The following is a 22,168-nucleotide window of genomic DNA, read 5'->3' on the forward strand; positions in this document are numbered from 1 at the left end:
CCGGCGGGGGGAGGGCGCGGACCGGAGGCGCAAGGGAGCGGGGGCGGCGCGAGGGGGAGTGGAGGAGGGAAGGAGCGGCGGCGGGGTTGGGGAGGGAGCGGGGGCGGAGCAAGGGGCGGGCCTGTGCGGCGGCAGCGGGGGGAGGGAGGGTGGGAGAGAGAGAGAGAGGGGGTAGTGGGGGGTCGAGATGGACTTTAGGAGGTTTTAGGAGGGGTGGAGTTCCTAAAGTTTTTGATCCCTTCTAAAGTTTTTAGGAAGTTTTAGGAAGAGGTGTTTGGTTCTTTAGGCAAATTCTATCCAGATTTTAGCTCTAAAACTTTTAGGAGGGGTAACCAAACATGGCCTAAATTTTTTTTTAGAGGAAAACACACAAAGTAAAATGACATGGAAGAATCTGCATGGGCCATGGCCCATGGGTTGCTCGTCGGTGGTCCACTCCTCCATGACCATGACGATGGCGATGGCGATATGGGGTGGATGGATGTCACGTGAAACCCGGCCAACTCTTTTCTTTCCAAAACGACTAGGTAGCAGCGTCCAAGGACGGATCGGAAGGAGCAAGGAGGACCCATGCATGCATCTCTGCGTGCACCTGAGACCCCACGCGCGCTTTTGCTTGCAGCTCCGCAGACACAGGCGCCTATGCATGCATGTAGATGCAGTTTGCCCTCCAAATAAAGCAAAAACGGCACGGGGCCTCCAGTATCGAGTCCGAAAGTCCCATGGTCTCCAAGCCAAAATTTCTTTTTTTTTTCTTTATTAGCTAGCCATCAGCAAAGTACAATCGGCATGAAGGAAGGGCAAAGTGCACACAGGCACTTGTCCTGGCCAAGCCGCAGAATGTTTACAACGTCTAGCTAAAGAAGCTAAGGCATTTGCTACTTTGCACTCTCTTTACTTGGAAACACTTCCACTCATTCATCAAACTAAGTCAAACTTCTCGCATCCCCTACAATTTGGCCGATCTTGGACCTGTCCGCCAGTTGATTTTTCAATGAAGATATAACTCTTGCACAGTCCGATTCAACTATATTACCTAGGATAGGCCCCAATGATTTGCCCAACGAAGACCTTCAACGCAGGCAATGGCTTCGGCCTCAGCTGCACTTCCACATTTTTCGAAGTATCCAGGCAGTAAAAAGTACCGTCCCGCTCCTATCCCTCGCAGCTGCACCCACACTGCCACACCTGCTTCACCAGTTAGCTCAAGGTAAGAGCCATCCACATTTAGCTTGACCCAACCATCTTGTGGAGGCTCCCAATGCTGTGTTTGTCGGACGGTCTGGTGACCATTGGAGGCAGCTCTTTGCGGTGCCATTGAAGTTGCATGTACCACCACTAGACTGTGTTCTATGGTAATTATCGTTGAAAGCATAAGAAGAAACAGCTACAATATCATCTTATGCATAGCATGGTTGCCCAGGTTGAATTGCACTGCAGTTTGCAGAACCAGGGCCACATGCCCAATCCAAACTATGCTTCAGTGCACTATGGGGTGCGCTTGAATTTGCCACACAAAACACCCCACGCAAAGCTGGTGATTCAGGAATAGTTGTGGCCACGTCCTTAGCGACAGGACGCTCTGATCGACAGGGAGCCCCAGTCTTGATCTGGCCCGTGGCCAAGCAAACTGCCAAATCAGCAATGAATGTATCCTCAGTGTCACCGCTCCTATGACTGGTCATCACACCCTAGCCAGCATGCTTTGACATCTTCACTGCCTCGATACTCTCAGTCACAGATCCAATTTGGTTAACCTTGAGCAAAAGAGCATGGCATGACTTCTCCGAGATAGCCTTTGCAACCCTAGCCTTTGCAACCCTAGTGGGGGTTGGCGTGACAAGGAGATCATCACCAACAATCTGCATAGTGAACTAAATCATCCTGATCAAATGGATCTTCAATCGAGACAATAGGGTATTCACTATCAAACGACTCGTATACATTCTTCAAGCTGTCTCCAGATATCTTCTGAGAACCATCATTGTTCTCCTCCTTGAAGTTGAGGTCATATATATAGTTTGGATTGGGCATGTGGCCCTGGTTCTGCAAACTGCAGTGCAATTCAACCTGGGCAACCATGCTATGCATAAGATGATATTGTAGCTGTTTCTTCTTATGCTTTCAACGATAATTACCATAGAACACAGTCTAGTGGTGGTACATGCAACTTCAATGGCACCGCAAAGAGCTGCCTCCAATGGTCACCAGACCGTCCGACAAACACAGCATTGGGAGCCTCCACAAGATGGTTGGGTCAAGCTAAATGTGGATGGCTCTTACCTTGAGCTAACTGGTGAAGCAGGTGTGGCAGTGTGGGTGCAGTTGCGAGGGATAGGAGCGGGACACGGTACTTTTTACTGCCTGGATACTTCGAAAAATGTGGAAGTGCAGCTGAGGCCGAAGCCATTGCCTGCGTTGAAGGTCTTCGTTGGGCAAATCATTGGGGCCGATCCTAGGTAATAGTTGAATCGGACTGTGCAAGAGTTATATCTTCATTGAAAAATCAACTGGCGGACAGGTCCAAGATCGGCCAAATTGTAGGGGATGCGAGAAGTTTGACTTAGTTTGATGAATGAGTGGAAGTGTTTCCAAGTAAAGAGAGTGCAATCAAGTAGCAAATGCCTTAGCTTCTTTAGCTAGACGTTGTAAACATTCTACGGCGTGGCCAGGACAAGTGCCTGTGTGCACTTTGTCCTTCCTTCATGCCGATTGTACTTTGCTGATGGCTAGCTAATAAAGCTTCTCTCTTTGCTTGAAAAAAAAAGAAGAAATTTTGGCCAAGAACCGACAGTGATGTCTTGTCCTTGTTGTAGAACTCAGAAGCAGCAACATCCATTCTACTGTCGGTTTTAACCAAGAACCGACAGTGATATTGGGTCATCACTGCTAGTTTTGGGCTCAAACTGACACTGATACTATCGCTGTCGGTTCGTGGCTTGAACCGACAGTGATATACTGCATAAAAAAATTTATAACTTTCTCATATTATATCCGATGAAGACGAACTTTATATCAAAGTTGTAGTACTCAATGAGATCTACAACTTTGTAGTTCAAACTTTTTGATTTAAAATTATTTAGAAGTCCAAATATACACCACAATATTTTATAGAGTTAATACCAAAGGAGTCTATATGCTTTATAGTCACAAGTGAGTGTGTAGTGGCAGTTAAGGATCTTGGATGGAGAAGCGACCAAAATAAAAGTTGTAGATCTTGAAAAGTTATTCAACTTTGTAGTTCACAACTTTTTTGTTTGAAGTCATTATGATGTCCCTCTATTTGATTCACAAGATTATTCCACAGGAGTTAATACCAACTAAAGCCGGTTTCAAAAAAAAATACCAACTAAAGCCACATGTTCCATAGTCATATGTGAGTGTGTAGTGGCATTTAAAAATCTCGGATGGAGAAGCACCCAAAACAAAAGTTGTAGATATCGAAAAGTTATGCAACTTTGTAGTTGACAACTTTTGCATTTGAAATAATCTATCTAATGAAAATTACGTTTGGTTTCACAAATTTAAAGTTTGAGTTTTTCAAACGACCTCGGATGGAAAACGGCCAAAACAAAAGTTGTATATCTCGAAAAATTATGCAATTTTGTAGTTGATAACTTTTTCATTTGAAATCATCTATTCAAGGAAAACTACGGTTGAATTTTCTCATATTTGAAATTTTAAATTTTTTAAATGACCTCGGACGGAGAAATGACCAAAATCAAAGTTGTAGGTTTCAAAATGTTATAAAACTTTATAGTTGACAACCTTTTCATTTGAATTCGTTCAGCAGCCCAAATATTGATTTCAAAACTAGAGTCACATAAAATCGGCAGGACGAATATTCATTTATCCATTTTTACTGTCACTGCTCTGCGCGTTTCTCAAACTGATCACCTCACCCGCGCAACGTAGCGGGTGTTCCTGGGCTGGTATCTTTTACTAAACATTAGAAAGTAGTACTAGTACTAGAGCAGTACTGGTAGGCTTGAAGCTCTTCACAAGCCACAAAGCCTACTTTTGCGCATACACGCTGCGGGCTCGGCGATCATAGCAAGACCGGCAAAGTGTGTTAAAAAAAAGTTTTGTCTAGCTACCTTTATATTTTTACAAAGGTATAAAAACTTATTACACGGCATCTTTTATACCAGTAGTAAATAGTAAATTTTCCTAACAAATTGAACTTGTACACTACCAGATTCAGCTTCTTTGCCGAGTGCCTCAGACACTCGACAAAGGCCGATATACACTCGGCAAAGAGCGCTCGATAAACAGTTTATCAGCAAAGACCTCTTTGCCGAGTGTATTTTATCGGGCACTCGACAAAGCCTTTGCCGAGTTCTAATCTGACACTCGGTAAAGAAAAGTCGTCGTGACGGCGAGCGCCACTGTGACGGCGGCTTTGCCGAGTGTCAATGTCAAGCACTCGGCAAAGATCGCCGCTTTGCCAAGCGCCGTTGACTCAGACACTCGGCAAAGGTGGTCACTGTGCCGAGTGCCACCGGCAAGACACTCGGCAAAAGTAGCCTATTTGTCGAGTGTCCTGTCAAGACACTCGGCAAACAGGAGATCTTTGCCGAGTGCCTGGCCCGTGGCACTCGGCAAATCTGTGATGCTTGCCGAGTGCAATGGCCTTTGCACTCGGCAAAGCATGTTCCCGGGTAGTTATTTTGCCGAGTGCTATGGCCATTGCACTCGGCAAAGTGACTGAAAACAGCCTTTTTATTTGTTTTTTTACGTCCTATCCAAACAAACAGAAAATATATATAACAAACAACACCAACATCACATATATATCATCAACAACACATATATATCACCAACACCACATATATATCACAAACGTCACATATATATCACAAACGTCACATGTCTCACAATATATCACAAATAAGTTCACAAGTAATCCAAGTGCTCCATCATCTACAACCACAATTGCAAATAGAAGTACCATTAACAACCATAAGAATCTTAACCAGATGGCCAATGAGACTGATTTGGTGAAGGATTCGCTGAACCATGAGGATCGTTCGATGCCGTCGATTGATTCTGCACAAGGAGAAGAGATTGTACGTGTGAGACAAGATAAATATATACCATACATGAATAAAACTTTCATACTCCACTAGGTTTGACCGTAAGTATGAACATACAAACCAAAACATTTATACTCACAGGAGTAGAATAGTGAGGAGGTGGAGGTGGAGCGAATAGCGAAGGTGGCGGACCTACACCCGTAGCGGCGCCAAGACTTTGCATGTACTGAAGAATCCCCGCCATCCTTCGCTACTCGGCCTCTCGCTCGGCCTCCACCCTCTCCATCTTCGTCTGCATCTGCTCCCGTATCCTCCTCTCTTGTTCCAGCTGGGCCTACAATATATTCACCCCAATGTTACGATAATGCAAAGGAAAGGTATAAAAAACCAATGGACGACGAATAAATCAGGAATAACCTTGAGTGCCTCCACCCGGTGGTGTGAAGTGTCCCGCCGAGGTCGTATGGCCGGGCTCGTGCTCATGCTGCTTGCTCGAATCTAGGAAAGACTAGGAGTAGCGGCCGAGTCGATTGCGCCATCACCAATCCAGTACCGCCCATGTTTCTTGCCTCCTCCCACCCTCATGACGACTTCGCCATCAAGGTCCTCAGTGCTTGGATCGTACTCTGGCCCATGGACCTCCCTTGCCATCGATGTGTACTCACTGAGGTGGTTGTGGACGGTCGCATTGATGTACGCCTCGGGCCCATCCTCTGGGTTGTAGTCGACGTCGGACGTCGCCTTGCCCTTGTGGGCCATAGCAAATGCCTTGAAGATGGAGCAAGGTTGGACACCATGTGACGCCGACTGCGAGAAAACAGCAAGATAATTAGAAATCATGCAGAATTGAGCGTTAGAATAAATAAATGAATTTGCGTACCTATGTTTTTGCGTATCCGCTGAGGCTGCGACTGCCTTGATGGTGTGCTACACCTTGCATCATCAAACGCCGCTCCCGGCACAAGTTGTGCGTCTCCTCTCACTCGTGTGAGCACCATTTGTCCACCATCTGTACCCAGCACTAGGGATGCGCGGCGCACCAATAAGGAATCATCTATAGGCCATCAAGTACATGACATATTAGAAGATGAAATTAAGCCTACTTAATCTCAAAAGGAATTAGTATTAATGTTCTATATTTACCTGCAGGTACTAGTCCTAGGTCAGCGTCATGGTTCTTGTGTCCCTTTTGGTGACCTTCGTTCCAAGGACGGTCCCGGTCTGGATGCGCGCCTCGTAATGCATGTCTACGATGAGTTTTTTGCAGCATTTGGTAGCCACAGCATCCGCCCTGGCCTCATGTCCGTCCTGGCATCTAAAGAAATCCTGCATACAAACATGATGTATCCATTCATTATTTCAAGAATGTCCAATGAATGCGATGTATTGAGCAATGTAGTGCGAGGAATACTTACCCACAACTCTTGTTTCACCCGCTCCGCCTTGTTGTTGAATACCCTACGGGCCCGATCTGCAGCATCGGGGGCGGCGGCGTAGTGGTCAAACGAGTAGGTCGGCCCTGTCACTCCGGCGTACTCAACCAAGCTAGGGAAGTGCTCCTTGTACAGAAGACCAAGGATGCCATTCACTTGGCGTGTGTGAGCACCTCCACTCGCCACAATCGTCCAGTTCCTGCCCAAGTGATTAAGAAAAATTATTAGTTTATATTTTGATTTTCAACATATCATATAAAGTAGTGATAACATCTAAAGTTACTTACTTTTCCCCCTCAGGTCGAATCAGCAGGCGTCTCTCATGAGGTATCGGTCGCTGAGGGAGGCTCGCGGGACCTCGCAAGTAGACGCTCGACGAACTAGAGGAAGCGGAACCCCCTACTGTCGCCTCCTCCTCGTCGTCCTCCTATGCCTCCTCGACATCCTCCTAGGGCACCTGCTCCTCCTCCTCCTCCTCACGCGATGGGGCGGCAGGCGACGGCTCCCTCCTATGGCTGCTCCTCCTCCTACTCTCCTTCAGTGCAGCAGGCCTTGTCCTTTAGTACAAGGACGCTAGCTTCCTTATCCCACCACCTACCATCTTTGTTCAATCACCTACAATTAAAAAGAGTAAACCAATAAGCACATATAAACAAGAAGTACTTAGAAAGAGATGCAAAATAAAAAACGTAATTACAAAATAACATAGTATTACATGTATTCGAAATAATCTTTATGATCGGGATTAGCTGGATCATAAGTCTCATCATCACTATTAATCATGTCAAAATAATCAACACTATCTGAATGAGCAATGTTGCCATTGTCATTGTCTAAATGTAATCGCTCAAGCATTTGTAAGTCCTTCACATTTTGCACCTCATCTCCAGCGTCCTCTTCAATAATCGTTTGTCTTTTCCTGTTTGCACATTTGCTGCAGGGACAACAAATTTTACTCGCTCCTTTAGCAGCCACGCCAAATGTCCATTCCAAGAAAGCATCGGTCTTGTCGATCCATTTATTGGTGACCTGACCCTGACTTGCGCGGCCCGTGTACATCCACTCATGGTCCTCCATCCTCTAACATATATAGCGGCGAGTAATATAAACACCAGTTGCATCTACACGACATTCCTACTATCTAATAGATGAGGATAGGTCCTAATCCCACGCGAGGATCCATAGATGAGGTTAGTTTCCATGCTCTACTCCTATCCGAGATAGAATTTTGGCAGCACCTCCCCGTTGTTCTCCAAATACATGTCCTGCTAGGGAGAGTGTGTATCCAGAGAACAACAGAGAGATGATGCCAAAACTCTGTCTCGGATCGGAGTAGACCATGGAAACTAACCCCACCTACGCATCCGCGGGCTGTCCAAAAAACGTGGACAATTCGAAACAGATACGGTTTTAGATATGAAAATATCTACATATTTTCAACCATATCTCTTTCTAACGGGAGATGCCTAACTAGGTTACGTGATCTACGACCATGATACGAAAAGAGGGGTTATACCTAGGGTGGCAGTGGAGTCAGGCTAGCGGGGCCGTAGCGGATCGGTGTAGTGGCGAGGCGACGCAGTGCAGGCAGACCCGTAGTGGTGAGGAAGGCGATCAGGGTCGCCGAGGTACTCTGGCTCCGCTCCGACGGGCTCTTCTCTGCAAAAAAAAAGAAACATAAAACTGTCAATACAAAATTTCGGCAGCACCTCCCCTGCACGGTGAGGTTTCCAAAACCTATAAGAAAACCAATGGCACGATGACCAACATGCACATATATATGAACGGCACGATGGCCGACATGCACAAGATTATATCCAACCACATACATATAACAATGTCACAACCACTCCTACAATTACCACCACTGCTACTCTACCACTACTACTACTGCAACTACTAGTAATACTACGACGACGATGACGGTAGGGCATACCTAGTGGGCGTCGTAGGGCGGCGGTGGTGAAGGGGCCAGGACGCCGGTGGACAAGGCGATGGCTAGGGAAGCGCTAGGGACGTGGCAACAGCAGCCGGGGCGCCTCCTCCTCCTCCTTCCTCCTTCCTCCTTCTTCCTCCTCCTTCTCTTCCTCCTTCCTCCTCTCCTCCTCTCCTCCTCCTCTCTTTCTCCTCCTCCGGCGGCGCGGCGCAGGGGGCGGCGCGGGCGTGGGCGGCAGCGACGGCGCTGACACGGTCAGCGTGCGTGTCTACGTGTGTGCGGTGTGTGTGGGCCGGCTGGGTCACCGGGGTTAAATCTCCCCTTTGCCGAGTGCCCCCGATCTAGCACTCGGCAAAGTATTTTTTTAATTTTTTTAATTCTCTGCCGAGTGCACCTGGCCTGGCACTCAGCAAACTGGTTTTTTTTAAAAAAATTCTTTGCCAAGTGGCCACAATCTGGCACTCGGCAAAGTATTTTTTTAATTTTTTTAAATTCTTTGCCGAGTGTCGCCCGGCCTAGCACTCGGCAAAGAGGGGTATTTTTAAAAAAAAATTAAAATTCTTTGCCGAGTGCCAGCCATCCTGGCACTCGGTAAAGAGGCTCCATTGCCGAGCGCCAAACACATACACTCGACAAACTGTTTTTATTATTTTTTTCTTCCTGTCCCTAAATTTTTTCTGTAGTCCTCATACAATATCTGGTACTCCATGTTCCAATGTGGCACATTTCCCGGACTTTTTCTATATTTCTTTAATTTATTTCATTTAATTGAATTTTCTTGGATAATTCAAATTATAACTGCTAGTCATTCGAATAATAAAAAAATAATAAATGGAAAATGATATTCATGTTATTTAGTATAATGTGAGGCCGTATCCAGGAATAGATCACCAATTTCGAACATCTTGTTCACGAAACATGACCACGAACTTGCGGTTGAGTTATTTTTAAATTCTATAAAAAGCAAACGAAGTCCGAAAATCATAAAACTTGTCAAGATGTCATGATATCATATGTGTAGGCTGTGATAAAAAATTGAGGAGGTTTCGCGCAAATCTGTCACGTACGATAAAAAATTGAGGAGGTTTAGCATCGTACGTGACAACTTGTGCGAAACCTTCTCAAAATTTTCTCACAGCCTCCACATATGATATCATGACATCTTGATAAGTTTCATGATTTTTGGACTTCGTTTGTTTTTTATAGAATTTAAAAACAACTCGACCGCAAGTTCGTGGTCATGTTTCGTGAACATGATGTTCTAAATTGGTGATCTGTTCCTAGATACGGCCTCACATTATACTAAATAACATGAATATCATTTTTCATTCATTTTTTTCATTATTCGAATGACTAGCAGTTATAATTTGAATTATTCAAGAAAATTCAATTAAATAAAATAAATTAAAGAAATATAGAAAAAGTCCGAGAAATATGTCACATTGGAACATGGAGTACCAAGTATTGTATGAGGACTGCAGAAAAAGTTTGAAGGTCAAAAGTGGAAAAAAAAATATGGTTTGTCGAGTGCCAAAAAATAACACTCGGCAAATCGTCGCTTTGCCGAGTGTCAGGAGAAGATACTCGGCAAAGGGTTAACGGCAGCTGTCGGCCATTAACGGCGGCGGCCCTTTGCCGAGTGTTCTGGTTTGCCGAGTGCCCAACACTCGGCAAATCACCTTTTTGCCGAGTGTTATTGTTTGCTGAGTGCTCGGCACTCGGCAAACCACCTCTTTGTCGAGTGCCAGTTGTTTGCTGAGTGCTTTCTCTCTGGCACTCGGCAAATAGCCTCTTTGCCGAGCGTCCGATAAAAAGCACTCGGCAAAGTATGGGACACTCGGCAAAGAAGCCGTCTCCAGTAGTGGTATCAACCACATAATATAACAGTGTATCGCCTTCCATTATGATGCTATGGAAACTTTGTCAATCAAATTAATTATCTTAGAAACTTGTTCAAGGTCCGATAGATTTTATGTAATTGGAAAGGTTAGGTATGGTGCTACCAGTATAGTGAATCCCATAGTTCACAGTACCTTTTAGATAGCACATTACTCTCTCCAGAGCATTCCAATGGTCATCTCCCAGATTTGAAACAAACCGGCTTAGTTTGGTCATAGCAAACGAGATGTCAGGCCTTGTAGCACTAGCCAAGTACATAAGTGAACCAATAATTTGAGAGTATCTCAGCTGATCTCTCATTATCCTTTTATTTTTCCTTAAAATTATACTAGCATCATAAGGTGTTGAAACATGTTTGCAGTCACTATAACAAATGCGACTTAGAACCTTTTCTACATAATGGGATTGCAAGAGTGTAACCCCACCATCACCTTCTCTTACTAGTTTTATATTAAGGATAACATCAGCTTCTCCCAAATCTTTCATCTCAAAGTTTTGAGACAAAAAGTTCTTGACTTCCATAATCACATTAAGGCTTGTCCCAAAAATCAATGTCATCGACATATAAGCACAATATCACTCCTTCACCTCCACCAAAGCGATAGTACACACACTTATCGGCTTCATTCACAACAAAGCCAGCGGACGTAAGAGTTTTATCAAACTTCTCATGCCAATGCTTAGGAGCTTGCTTGAGGCCATACAAAGATTTTAACCGCTTACACACCATTCCTTCTTGACCTTTTGCTACAAACCCTTCTGGCTGATCCATATAGATCTCCTCCTCCAACTCTCCATTTAGGAAAGTTGTCTTAACATCCATTTGATGGATGAGAAGACCATAAGAAGTTGCTAGGGAAAGTAACACTCGAATTGTGGTCAATCGAGCAACAGGTGAATAAGTGTCAAAGAAGTTTTCTCATTCTTTCTGAGTATAGCCCTTAGCCACAAGCCTTGCCTTGTACTTTTCAATAGTACCATCAGGCCTAAGCTTCTTCTTGAACACCCACTTGCATCCTACGGGTTTACACCCATAAGGACGTTCTACGACTTCCCAAGTTCCATTAGACATAATAGAATCCATTTCACTCCTTACTGCTTCCTTCCAATAGTCAGCATCAGGAGATGAATATGCCTCTTTAGTGGTTCTAGGGGTGTCATCCACGAGGTATACAATGAAATCATCACCAAAGGACTTTTCAATCCTTCGTCTCTTGCTCTTTCTGAGAGCTTCATTGTTATCCTTCTCAGGATTTTCCACAAGTGTAGGTTCACTGTGTTCTATCACATCGGTAGAGATATCCTTCTCGATAAACTCTTGCCTAGATGAACTTGTTTCATCTCTCATAGGAAAGATGTTCTAAAAAAATGTAGCATCTCTTGACTCAATTATAGTACCAACATACAAGTCAGGTACTTCTGATTTTACTACTAAAAATCTATAGCCAACGCTGTGAATAGCATAACCCAGAAAGACACAATCCACAGTTTTAGGTCCAAGCTTTCGTTTCTTAGTTATCGGCACACTAACTTTTGCCAAACAACCCCAAGCACGTAAGTAAGAAAGTGTTAGCCTCTTCTTCTCCCATTCCTTGAATGGCGTTATTTCTTTATTCTTTGTAGGAACACGATTTAGGACATGACAAGCAGTCAATATAGCCTCACCCCACCATTCCTTGGATAGTCCCACTGTATCTAACATGGCGTTAACCAAATTAGTTAGAGTGCGGTTCTTTCTTTCGGCAACCCCATTTGACTGAGGTTAGTAGGGAGGCGTCCTCTCATGAATTATACCATGTTCCTCGCAGAATGAAGTAAAAACATTTGAGAAGTATTCGCCACCACGATCCGACCTAATTCGTTTGATCTTTCTCTCTAGTTGGTTTTCTACTTCAGCTTTATAGATTTTAAAGTAATGTAATGCTTCATCTTTTGACTTCAACAAATAGATGTAACAAAATCTACTGCAATCATCTATCAAAGTCATGAAATATGTTTTACCACCTTTTGTCAACACACCATTCATTTTGCACAGATCGAAATGAATTAATTCTAAAGGTGCCAAGTTCCTCGCCTCTGCAGCCTTGTGAGGCTTGCGAGTTTGTTTTGATTCAACACAAACATGACACTTAGAATTTTTGACAGAGGTAAATTTTGGAATTAAACTCAAATTAGCTAAGCGTGTCATACAACCAAAATTAATGTGACAAAGCCTCGAATGCCAAACATTTGATTCATCAACATTAACAACGTTGTTCACACCTTTATTACAATCATCGGACAAAGACAAGCGGAACAAGCCTCCGCTATCATAACCTTTTCCAATAAAAGTACCAAACTTAGACAGAATGCATTTATTGGACTCAAAGACTAACTTATACCCATCCCTACATAGTAGAGATCCGCTGACTAGATTCTTCTTGATAGTGGAGACATGATGCATGTTCTTCAATTACACAGTCTTTCCCGAAGTAACCTTCAGATTGACCGTACCAGCACCAAGAACACGCGTATGTGATCCGTTTCCCATTAACAAGGAGCCAGTCCCTCCGACCTGGTAAGAAAAAAACAAGAAGATATCAGCACACACATAGATATTAGCCCCGGTGTCAATCCACCACTCGGGTGAGTAACATACTGAAAGAACTGTAGGTAATAAATTACCGTACCCCGATGTTCCTCTAGCCTCGCTTATAACCATGTTGGCAGACTTCCTGCCTTTGCGATTCAGACACTGTGAAGCAAAGTGATCCGGACTCTCGCACACAAAGCAGACTCACTTCTTCTTCTTTTTAGCCGGTGCAGTTGTTTGTTTAGTCTTTCCTTGGTTCTGCGGTGGCTTCTTTCTCTTCTTTTGGGAATTGGAATTGTTCTTTTGAACAAAGTTGGCACTTGAAGCTCCAACAATTCCTTTTCCTCGTGTGTCTTTTGCTCTCGCCTTCTCTTCAACATCAAGAGTCCTAATGAGATCAAAGATACTGAACTCTTTCCTCTTGTGTTTTAGAGAAATAGCAAAGTCCCTTCAAGAAAGTGGCAGCTTAGAGATAATAGCTCCGGCCACAAACTTGTCGGGCAACACACAAGGAATCTCTTTGCTGCAGTCTTTGAGATCTTTTGATAGCGCCTGAATCTCATGAGCTTGTTCAACTATAGGACAATCTTCAACCATCTTGTAGTCAAAGAACTGCTCCATGAGATATAGCTCACTGCCAGCATCAGACACTCCAAACTGAGCCTCAAGAGTTTTCCACATCTCTTTGCCAGTTGGCAGTGAAAGGTACGTGTCAATAAGATTTTCAGCTAGAACACTTATGATGGCGCCATGGAAAAAGCTGTCAGCACGATCAAAGGCATTTGCATCCTCTGACGTGCTGCCCTTGGGCTTTCCGGCTACGACATGCATAACGTTCATGGCTGTCAACCACAACGTAAGCCTCTCACGCCAACGCTTGTAATTGGAACCATCAAATACGTTTGGCTTAATGGACGCAGCAAAACTAGATACCGAAAGCCTATCAACAATATAAGGTTTTTGGATTGTTAGAATTCTAGGCATATTTCGGTATATTTTAATTCCAAAATTAAACATGTAAAATATTATTATGACTATGTTGAGTGATTCGGTGACCAGATAATATGTGCTAGTGTTCAAGTTTAAACAGCTAATAAACAAGAACAAATATGCGGCAGTGTTCAAGTTTAAACATCTAATAAACAAGAACAAATATAAGCACAGATGAATTAGGTTGTACCCTGAGGCGGGGCCGGTGCTGAAGGCACCGGAGGCGCCATTACCATCTGGACTAGTCATACTAGTCGTGGGATGGCCTCAGTCGATGTAGTCGTACAACAATGATGCAGGAAGAGGTCGTTGTAGTGCAGTCCCTCGAACGGCCTCCAGGAAGAAGAGGAAGCGCTGCGCCTCGACCACCAGGACGTAGTCGTTCAGGGAGGGAGTGAGCAGTCGTGTTCAACGCTTCCCAAAAACCTTATCGCCTGCCTATCCCGAGCAGGATCTCTGGCAGAAGGCGAGGTTCCGGAGGCTCTGCTCTCGCCAGAACTTGTGCGTGTAGTGCTGGCGATGGGAATACAAGAGCGCAGCAGAAGACAGTGGGAGAAGAGAGAAGTCTCCTCAAAGGAGTACTCGATGCTCGTATGTATTTCAGGAAGGAAGAGGAGAATGCCTTATATAGACGAGCAGTGAGAGAGGGGAAATAAACCTAGACGCCTGGCATTCAGCACTGTCATCAATTTGCGGCAATCAATCTAGTAACAGTTGGAATATACCAGATATTAGTACGTAGCCGTTACTAGAATGAATTCTCTCAATTGATGACTCTGATAACCGGCAAAAAATTCACCGCACTGCATCACGTCGCTTCGCTCGCTCGGCTCGGCTCGGCTTGGCGCGTCGCCTCGCCTCGCCTCGCCTCCGTCCACGCCCGGCTCGGCAAGGCGAGCGAGCGCGCGTGTGGCACGCCAGTCTCCTTGATTGACTCTGCAATAGGTGTACTCAGAGTCCACCATTTAAGTCAGGTTAAGATCTTCCTCAAATCCACTTATCTCTCTAGCATTTATTGGTGGGCTTTTAATTCTTGAATTGAATAAATAAATGGGCCAGCCCATACATTCCAACATTTTCTATATCTAATGTGACTTAGTTCTTGCAAATCATATATACACCACAAACATCCAAAATTCCAAATAGACCTAACCATCCAATATCATGATTTGCATACAAAAACGAACTGCACAAGTCGAAAGCGAACCAAAAATTTCAAAAAAAAAAGTATGTCGAAGCAGCCATCGAGCGCAGCACATATATAGGAGTATAACCTAACAGGCTAACACAGCCCGCCTGCAAAACCAGATCATCCGAGAGCATTTTGTAACGTGAGTTTAATTACAAGAAACAGTCCGTCGCTCGAGAGAACTTGCTAATCATCACCGGCCTTCTTCAATGACAGAGCTCAGGAATGGCGACGAGGTGTGCGCGGCTGACGACCTCGGTGCCACGCTTGACTGCCCACTGACATTGCTGCTCATGAAGCTGCTGGTGTCGCCACCCTTGATCTGCCATTCGGTGATGTAGCTGGGTTTGTTCACCACCTCCCCCACCTCCACGTCTCCTGCCAGCATCGACACCGCCCGTGACATGGATGGACGCTGGTGTGGTGAGCCCTGGGTGCAGAGGAGGGCCACGTGGATGGCACGGAGCACCTCATCGCTGTTGAATTCTGCGAGCTTGGGGTCGACCATGTCCAGAGGGTGGTTTTCTTCGTACAGTTGCCAGACCTGAAAACACAGAAGAGTAGCTAGAAATGACAAGATGCCACGCTGGAGTGACTTTGTCTTCAGTGATGTTTCACTGTACAAATTCAGATCTACATTATGTTTGTTGCGCTAGCCAAAGTCAAAATAAAAAGAAGAAGAAGAAAAATGCAATCAACCTCTTATGCAGCAATAAGATACCAATTAATGCTGCCATAGTAAAACATGGCACCATCTGTTCAAGAATCATAAACCAATAGGCAATACTGCAACTACCATTTTTTTTACAGTTTGGCAATTACACAATAAATCATATGAAACTATGTGATAAAAGAGGTTTTTATGAAGGCATGCGAGATGGATATTGTAAATCCCTAGCATAAATTTTGCTGAAGATCATACTAACAGTACAGATACCAGACTGCAACACTGCCCAACTTCGAGGCTAGAGTTCAGAGTCAACATACCCATTCTAAAATATAAACCTTGTCTTCATCTAGCGTATTGTCAAAATTTGGCCTTCCAGCTAAGGTCTCCAATATGACCACGCCAAATGCAAACACATCAACTTTCTCGGTCATATGACCTCTCATGGCGTACTCAGGCGCAAGATAACCACTTCACAGAAGAGTAAGAAATTGGCATTAGCTCACATGTGAAAATAATATGCACTTGTAAAGGGGGCAAGATGGAAATGTACTTACAATGTACCCGCAACTTTTGTGCTGACATGAGTCTTCTTGTCATCATAAAGTTTGGCGAGCCCAAAATCCGAGATCTTAGGGTTGAGATTTGCATCAAGTAAGACATTGCTAGCCTTTATGTCCCTATGCACAATACGGATACTAGACTCTTCATGGAGATAAGCGAGGCCTCTTGCAATGCCTAAGCATATCTCAAAGCGTGTTGGCCAGTCTAGGTTCAGTTTCCCACTTCCTGCAAATATAAATGTTAAGTTTTATTTAAACAAGAAACCTGAACTCCTAGAATTACTGTTGTATCAAACTGAAATGAGCTTGTACCAAATAATGCTTTATCAAGGCTTCCATTCTCCAGGTACTCATAAACCAACAGTGGTTTATTTCCCTCAAGACAGCAACCATACAACTTCACAAGATTACGGTGTTGCACTCGAGAAATAGTTTCTATTTCAGCTGCAAATTGCTGTTTTCCCTGATGAGATGTTTCAGATAACTGTTTTACAGCCACCACCCTTCCATCAGCTAATTTACCCTGCAAGAAGGTGCCATTTTCAATAATGTAAGTTTGAATAGAAAAAAGAAGTAGCACTCTCACTTTACCAAACCTGTGTAGAAACTATAATCACAACTAGAAACAATAGAGAAGGAAAACAATAGTGAAAGTAGCCGGTGTGCATATATTGATATACGTGAAAATAATTGAAGCATCACCCAAAAATGGAGATGAACTAAACATAAAAACTAACCGTTTCTAGCATATAATAAAAAAAACAAACATGGGTACCCCCTTTTGCTATGAATAACTTAGGAAAATTACTTTCAGAGGCTTCATAGAAAATTCACATCCATGAGCACTATAGTTAAACTAACCTTATAAACTGACCCATATCCTCCTTCACCAAGAAAATTATTGGAACTAAAATTTTCAGTAGCGGTCCTTAGTTCACCATAAGCGAATACATTGGGTCTTCCAACAATACTGTAAAGCTCTGAAAAACATCACAAAATATAAGTTTATAAACACAATCTCTTAGCTCGATTCATAATACATTGTGATCATGGTATCTCATTTACCTTGTTGCTCCAATAATAGTTTTCTCCTTTTCTGCCTCCACACACAGAGTCCAGCAAGTGCTAGTACTCCCAAAACTGCTGCACCAACCACGACTCCAACAATTACACCTGTTTTACTACTGCTCTTCTTCTGTGCAGAATTACGGACTGTAGGGGTGAAATCTGTGAGAAAGTTCACTTATTAGAAAAATACGATGTTATAGCAGAAGCAGTATTTGTATATGTACTACTACTATAAGTGCATGTATTGTTTCAACCATAAGCGCTTCTCAAAGTAGAAACTATATATGCATTATTCACCCAAAGGAAATTATCTAAAAAATGTTAAACGATGATTGTATCTAAGGGGAGTACTTGGAGTTGCACTCAAAGCTGAGATTGCAGGCCCGTAGTAGCCTTGACTAGGAATGCAACAAGTTCCCTTGCCGGCCCAGAAAAGATGAATCTCAAGGAAGTTTCTAGTGACAGGAACAATATACTGCTTTTTGACAGCAGTGTAAGATTTCCCCCCTGCTGCCTTCCTTATGTCAAAGTTCTTCTCCTTACGCTCGCCCTATGCCAAACACAAGAAAAAGATAATACGAAGTCTTAACCAGCTCATATGCTAAAACCCCAAAATGTAGGTAATCAGCTCAATAGGAACCAACCTGGAGATAGATATCGAAAACCCTTCTCCCAACACTCTTCCAAGTCTGTGAATCTTCAAAGTCAAACTCTGCAAATTGAAGTGTGACTGTATAGTTTCCATTCTGGAGTCCAATACCATAGTATCTCAAAGATGATGGTGACATCCTTGCTGTCTGGAATAGTTCTGAATCTAGGGTATTCTGGAATTGATGTGAGCTGTAGATTATGTAACTTCCATTTGTTGCATCCATGAACTTGCCCACATTGCTAACACCCCATGTTTGTGCTCCTGTAACATAATAGGATGCAGCTCCAAGAATGGCATCATCAGGTTGATACATGGAGTTGTCAGAGCCAGATATAGATCTACTGCTCCCACAGTCCACAGCAAGAGAGGCAGCTGCAAGCAAGTCAATTGTTTAACATTGGTGTTAATTTAGTACATCTGTCTAGTATTTCTCAAGTAGGCTCATGCTTGAAATTGTAAAGGTGGTAAGATCACATTGTGGAGAGCCAAGAAAACAAGGTGTGTTGCTCTGAAGGCACGACAGCCCCGAAGGTCCACTGCAGATGTAAAACATTGACATTATGGATCCAATCTATACGCTGAGAGAACATAATGATTGTACTTGAGAACTTAAGGTGATATCAGAATATGAGCTAACCTATTCGTCACGAAATTGTTCGCCACCAAGTTCCTATGTAGAATGAAACACAGAAAAATAATTAGAAGGCATCACTGTTACTTTGATAGCATATTGAGGGTTTGTCTAAGTAGGGCAGATATTTGATTCAGTTTAGTGTGCTTGTTTGTAAGGTTAAGCACGTTTGTTTCTATAATAAAGATTCTTAATCATATGTAGATTAGAATTGTAACAATTTATTAAAAAAACAAATGATATGGATGCAAAAAAAACAGCATTTCAATAAGTCTAATAATCTAGGATGGGTTGAATTGACCTAATTGGGTTGGATATGGTTCAGCCGTTTTGGTGGTCACTTGAAGTTTCAGAACTCAGTACTCACAGTTGCAAATTGTTCTGAGTAGTCCAAGAAGGAAAGTTGCCTGACAGCTGATTGTAAGAAAAATCTCTACAGAAAAGATAAAAGGGGAATGTTATAGATAAAAGCCTCCCTGCTTTTATTGCACAAACAAAATTGGACTGTGATGACATACAAATTTTGAAGAGAAGTTCCTATAGAGCTCGGCAGGCTTCCTGAAAGACTATTATTACCAAGAAATCTGGTAGGAAAAATTGCTAGCATTAGCAACATGAACAATGACTATCTTCAAAATGAAGGAATAAGTTGAAGACGGTAAAAACTATACAAGAAGTTGAGTGAATTCAGATTCACAAGGGCTTCTGGAACTTGGCCTGTGATATTGTTAAAAACTCAAATCCCTGTAACAGGAAAACGGAGAACAAGAGGGGAGTAAGTAATTAAACAAAGCATAATCCATAGCAGTTCATTAAAGCATCTTTGCACGAATCACACTTGACTGGACTTCGCAAGAAACAAAATGCCTTACAATAAGTTTAGATTTGCAAACTGTGAAAAGTTCACTGACACCAGGCTATCAGATATCCTGCAATTCCTCAAAATTCTGCAATGAAGCACGCCAAGAGTTTGGCTTTAATACCTTGATTGCACTATATCAAATATCATGACATAATTTGAGTCCTTAAGTGATTACAAAGTTAATCCATACAATGTGTTCAAAGATGTCATGTTACTGATGAATGTCAGTGAAGAACTTCCATTTACTATGTCACCTATTCGTCTGCACCACAGAAATAAGTAATTCATACTTCCAGACAGTAAAATTACAATTAGAGAATAATACTTAGTTACTCTCGCCATTACTTACAAGCTTTTTAGTTGGACGAGATTAGAAAGAGTGGCTGGAAGTGGACCTTGAAACGAATTGCCTTGAAACCGCCTACAAAATTGTAATTCATGTTACTATTTTAAAGCATCATTGCTTTACAGATGCATTTACTGACTATGTAGTCAAGAGAGCAGGAAGATAAAAATTCTTTAGTACAACGAAAGTAAATAAATTTGTGTAGCCAGAAATCTGCGCAGGAGAGATGTGTCCCTTTGTATTAAAGAAAGAAAGAAAGCCTGGATCAGTTACAATACCATAATGCAAGAAGGAAAAAGAAAAAGAAAGAAAAATGGCATGTTGCCTCACAATCTCACATTTCTCAAATGTGACTTCATAGAAAAATATAAGCATAAGAAAAAGTTACTCAAAGATTACTAATACTAATTTCTGGAAAAGTAGCATTGTATTAGGAGATTCAGCAGAATAAAAAATAATATATAAAAAACATTTTTTTAAAGACCACAATGAGTGAAGTAGTCAAGAAGCAGTGGTGCCTCTTAATAATAATGATACGAAGCTCTCCTGCGTGTTCGAGGAAAAAAAGCAGTGGTGCTGTGGACGATCAAGTCTGGCAATGTCTCAATTCCATAATCACCATAGGGGCATGGTCTCTATGTGATCTTCGCAATTGATGGTGTTTTCAATGGAACCTCACCTGGCCTCACCAAACCTGGTAAACACTCTCCTGTTGGCTTGCAAGGAGATGAAGTTGTGGGGCCTTGCGGGGGCCAAGGATATTATCAACCTGATTGCCTCGCAGATAGGTGGTTTAGTGTCTTTCTCTGGTAAGGTAGTTATATCTTGTAGCTCAGGGTGGCAAATATAATCTGTGAAACAAGGGTGTGGGGGTGTATTGTAAGGGTTGTCTTGCCCCTTTTTATTTCTTCTTATATAACGATACCCAGCTCTCCTTCGTGTTCACGAGAAAAAAAAGTGAAGTAGGTCTAAAACTGAATGTCTGACCTACTAACTTAAGTTCTGCTAAGAGTAAAGTTCAACTTGAGGATAATTGTAGCATGTTATACCAATTCTCTTTGGGAAAAAAAGAATCAGAGTAATATGGAAAACGTAAGAACACATCCAACTTGTCTGTACTACTTTCATTCCAAAGTAATTACAAACAATGAAGGTTAGTAAAAAATCTTACAGATCTGTTAAATTAGTCCAGCTCCCAATATAATCTGGTATTTGCCCAGTAAAATCATTATCTGATGCCCACCTAACATAAAAAAATAACATATAAGATTGAGTCGCATGGAATAACATTGTTAACAAAACATCTTTTATAGGCATACAGCATTGTCATTCTTGTTAGCCCAGAAAATGATGATGGTAGGGGAACCACTTAGGCCGGCACTATCAATATACCTGCAATTAAGAGATATGCATATGAACAAACATACAACCATGGTGCCTACTAGTCCAAGCAAAGAATGAAAGAGAAAAGTCCCTTTTACAGATAGATAGTATTTGAATTTTAAAAACTTATAGACGGCTATAAAATTTTGAAAATATTTAAATAACTTTTTATAAGTAAATAAAATGTGATAATACTACAAAAAATACTATTAAACTAAACTAACCCTTTCCACTATGTCGATCAAACTAAACTCCATTCCATATCGAACTGATTTAGGTTCTAACTTCTAAACAATCTTATGCGCAAATGTTTTTTAAAAAGAAAAATGCATGGAGTGCAACAATCCTAGCTAGTCCATCGTTGACAGGTGACTTTCTAAAAGTTGAAAGATCAAAATGTATGGAGTGCGCAAAATTAGTGAAGACTCTAGACGCACAATTGCTCAAGTTTTGCCAGGTTTCCCAGCTCTGAAGGAAGGGAGCCATTTAAGTAGTTCGAGCCAAAGCCTCTGAAAAATTAGCAAAACAAACCAGGTTAGTTAAAAAAAATTGATAACTGAAATATCTATTCTTGGAAACATGATTTCTAGCTACTTTTCCAAATAGAAGTTAATTACTTGAAGGAACAAAGACATGAAACATATATTTCTAGTTTTTATGATTCGAAACTTAGAGGTGATTTCTAATGGAATAGTGCCAACAAGATATTTTCCTTACAGAGATACAAGATTCGCAAGGTTCCCAAGCTCCTTCGGAACAGATCCAGACAATGCATTGATGCCCAAACTCCTTGTATTTTGAAAGAGGGAAAGTTTAAGATTTGATGTTAAGCAAAAAAGAATAAAAACATGTAACAGAGTAGTATTTTATGTTATAGATCTCACATGTACTGCATAGCAGTCAAATTCCCGAGGAAAGATGGCAAAGGCCCTGTTAAGTAA

The 22,168-nt window shown here is 42.4% G+C and overlaps 2 pseudogenes; both read right to left on the minus strand.

Annotated features, from left to right (window-relative positions):
* Positions 1-1,400: 1,400 nt before the first annotated feature.
* On the minus strand, positions 1,401-2,884 carry LOC136535045 (enolase-like; annotated as a pseudogene).
* A 12,071-nt stretch (positions 2,885-14,955) lies between these two features.
* On the minus strand, positions 14,956-22,160 carry LOC136535046 (probable LRR receptor-like serine/threonine-protein kinase At1g56140; annotated as a pseudogene).
* Positions 22,161-22,168: the final 8 nt, after the last annotated feature.

Source organism: Miscanthus floridulus, unplaced genomic scaffold (assembly GCF_019320115.1).
Source record: "Miscanthus floridulus cultivar M001 unplaced genomic scaffold, ASM1932011v1 os_2487, whole genome shotgun sequence".
Taxonomy (NCBI): domain Eukaryota; kingdom Viridiplantae; phylum Streptophyta; class Magnoliopsida; order Poales; family Poaceae; genus Miscanthus; species Miscanthus floridulus.